The sequence below is a fragment of the Lycium barbarum genome, chromosome 10 (genome assembly GCF_019175385.1).
Source record: "Lycium barbarum isolate Lr01 chromosome 10, ASM1917538v2, whole genome shotgun sequence".
NCBI lineage: Eukaryota > Viridiplantae > Streptophyta > Magnoliopsida > Solanales > Solanaceae > Lycium > Lycium barbarum.
The window spans coordinates 61487034-61490435 of record NC_083346.1 but is presented as its reverse complement, the minus strand read 5'-3'; the positions used below and the strand labels follow the sequence as shown (position 1 = coordinate 61490435).

The window sequence follows — 3402 nt, the reverse complement described above, 5'->3', positions numbered from 1 at the left end:
ACGAAGAATGTACTGAGTATGTAAAGCATGATCAACATCATTATAAAAACATTATAGACAATATAAGAAATAACATAAGAAGGGAGGTAGTAGAACCATTGTCATAAACACTTACTTGCTTTTCATAGGGACCTTCCATTTCTAATGCGTGATTGTGTACATACATCCATATCCGTATCCATATTCGTATCCGTACTCATTTACATTTTCATACCCATATTCATATTCATAATCGTATTCATACTCGTATTCATATTAATTTACATATTCATATTCATAATCGTATTCATACTCGTATTCATATTCATTTACATAGTCATATTCATAGCATACCTGACCATGAAGGATCAGTGTTTCACATACCCGGCCATGGCAAGGCTCGGTGATTATACATACCTGGCCCTACCAAGGCTCAGGTTTATCCGTACCCAACTGCAGTGGTGTGCGCGCGATACATATCATACCCGGCCATATAAGCTCGGTGTTACATAATAGTCATACATAGACACATATACATAGGAGCTCATAAGCATCTTTGACATCATTACTATCGTCGTTTTATTACATCTATCCTTAGAGGATCACTCATCATATAAGGAATTTAGTAGAATCATAAACACAGCAAGAATCGTGAGCTTTAGTAGCTTTAAAGAAAAATCATTTGGAGGACATCATAGACTCATGAAAGAATAGATATATGGTCAAGGAACCATGTCTTATTGAAAGAAGGGTTAGCCTTACATACCTTTCCGTTCAACTATTCTATCGCTTGAACGTTCTCCTTCAATGCTCACGTTTCTACCTTCATTAGAGTTATACTAACATTAGAAAATTGATAGCTTAGCATACTTGACTAAAGCTAGAGAAAATTGGACAGCATCTCCTTTATTTATACGACTTCCTCCATATCATATATTAACTCCCAAACATCAATAATAACATTCACAACATCATAATAATAGTCTTTATTCATCTACATTACCCATATTTCCCAATTCACTTCAAATCATCCATATCCATGGTCATAGCACACTATTACGTTCACTCATATACAATGTCTATCCCATGTTCTAAATGTCATTTATAACATAATCATAATCACAACATATCAAGAATCATGACTCTATCCAAGCTATTACTCACAAATATCACTATTCTCACTTTCATGACCCATTTTCTATCTCCTTCTATAATCCAAGTATTTCAACCTCTCAATACCTCAAACAACACGGAAATACCATAAAACTTACCTTAGATGGTGTAGTAATGGACCTTGGGTGGAAACACTTCACTTGAGCAAAACCCTAGTTCCACCTCCACTTGGATTTCTTGTCTTGGATGAGCTTTAATGAGTTTCTTACACTTGATTCTCTTGGTTTGATGAAGTTGATCATTAATATCCCTTGAATTCTTGTAGGAGAGGTGTGGAGAAATGTTCTAGAGAGTTCTAGAGAGAAGGGGGGTGAAGAGGAAATGAAATGAAATGAACTTGATCCCCTATTAATAATACTCCATCTGTCCCGACCAATTTCTACGGACCAACATACGGTCCGTATAAATTTCACTGACCGTATGTCTGGCCGTAGATTTGGTCCAGTGAGGCTGGCCATCTGGGCTGAATATACGGCCTAACATACGACCAGTATGTTGGGCCATATAATGCCCAGTTCTTCCGAACTCGTTCTCGTCGACTCGTTTGATTTCCAATCCTTATGGAACCTTTTTGAAACTTGTTTAGCACCTCATTAAAAATCTAAGGGACGCTATAACTCTTCTCCAAAATATCATTAAGTCATCATTAAATTGATACTCGTTTAATGAGCTCGTTTAATGAGCTCGCTTAGGGATAAGATGAGTTCTACTTGGCATATTTAATCAATCTTATTTACAACTTTTCTACATTTGGGAAAATCATGAAAAAAAATACTTTCTAACTATTGGAAAATATTAGAAAGTGCATTAGAGATTAAGTGCATACATAACTCCGAGCCATTAGGAATATATCATATTGACACCCATAGCATAACATCTAATCATCGCGGGGACACAACTTTGGTTCTCCAAATCCAAACAAATTCCAAACATTTCAAAATAGCAAATACAAACCAAATCTCTTTTCAAAATATTCGGAATAGGATTAAAGCCTTTAAAGACTAGTATCACATACAATTAGTACCCTTTTCTCTCCATATTCCCTGTGGGATTCGACCCCAACCTTGTTTGGGTTACTATATTTGACAACGTCCGCTTTACGCCATTAATAGGTGTAATTTGAGCTTATCAAATTTTGGCGCCGTTGCCAGGGAATACGGTTTAGAAATTACTGATTGTTGTGTACTCTTCTTTAAAACTTTTTCTATTCCATCACACCTTGTTTGCTGTTATGGTGAACCAGGTGAACATGGCAGAATGACAGAATCGGAATCAAGGAAACCAAGGTGGACTCCAAGTGAACCTACCTGCACCAGAAGAGGATGAGGATAAAAATATATTTGCGGAATTCATCAATGAAGCTGATTATGCTTCTGCTGTGGTTCCTCCTAGAACTGGAAATGCTACTTTCAAAATTGATAGTTCTATCTATCAGCTGCTGAAACTTGAAGGTTATTTCCGAAATTCTTCGGAGGATTGTCCACTTCGACATTTGAAGAACTTCTTGCATGTGTGTGCTCAACAATCCCAAGGTGCTATTTCTGCTGATGCATTTCGGTTACGGGTCTTTAAATATTCCTTGGCTGGCCAAGCAAGGTAATGGTATGAAAAGCTCCCCAACAATTCTATTCATACTTGGAGTGAGTTAGCCAATACATTTTTGAAGAAGTGATTCCCACCAAGAAAAAAGGCAGAGCTTCGGGATAAGATTTTTGAGTTCAAACAACTTCCGGGGGAACAATTATATTCAGCATGGGAGCGTTTCAAGTACTATCTAGCTCAATCTCCAACTCATGGGTTTCCGGATGCTATTCTCACCGAGAAGTTCTACAAGGGGTTAGATACAATGAATCAAATTGCTGTCAACACTGCAGCTGGGGGATGCTTCATGGACAAATCATTTGTCAGCATCACCAGGTTGCTCGATAAGCTCACCACCCATAATCAAGCTTGGCACTCAAGTGATAGTGAAATCCTGTCATATGGTAGTCCCTCTGCTGCCGCGGTGGCCAAAGAAAATCATGACCGAGATCATGTTTTTGCTCAATTGCAAACCACCGTGGATTTGTTGTCAAAGAGGCTTACGGAGAAAGAAGCTGAAAGTGTGAATGTTGTCGAAGAGATACCATCTCATGCTCCGGGATGTACCAAGTCTCGGAAGAAGCTTATCTAGAGGGGCAGCCACAACGTGAGGATGCTAATTATATCGATCACTCTCAAGGGGGTTATCAAAAGCAATGGAGACCCCAA

The 3402-nt window shown here is 38.2% G+C and overlaps 1 non-coding gene across 1 annotated transcript; it reads right to left on the bottom strand.

Moving 5' to 3' along the window:
- Positions 1 to 2846: 2846 nt before the first annotated feature.
- LOC132616335 (small nucleolar RNA R71) lies at positions 2847 to 2952 on the bottom strand. The gene has a single exon (XR_009573123.1). It is a non-coding gene; the product is annotated as a small nucleolar RNA R71 (small nucleolar RNA).
- Positions 2953 to 3402: the final 450 nt, after the last annotated feature.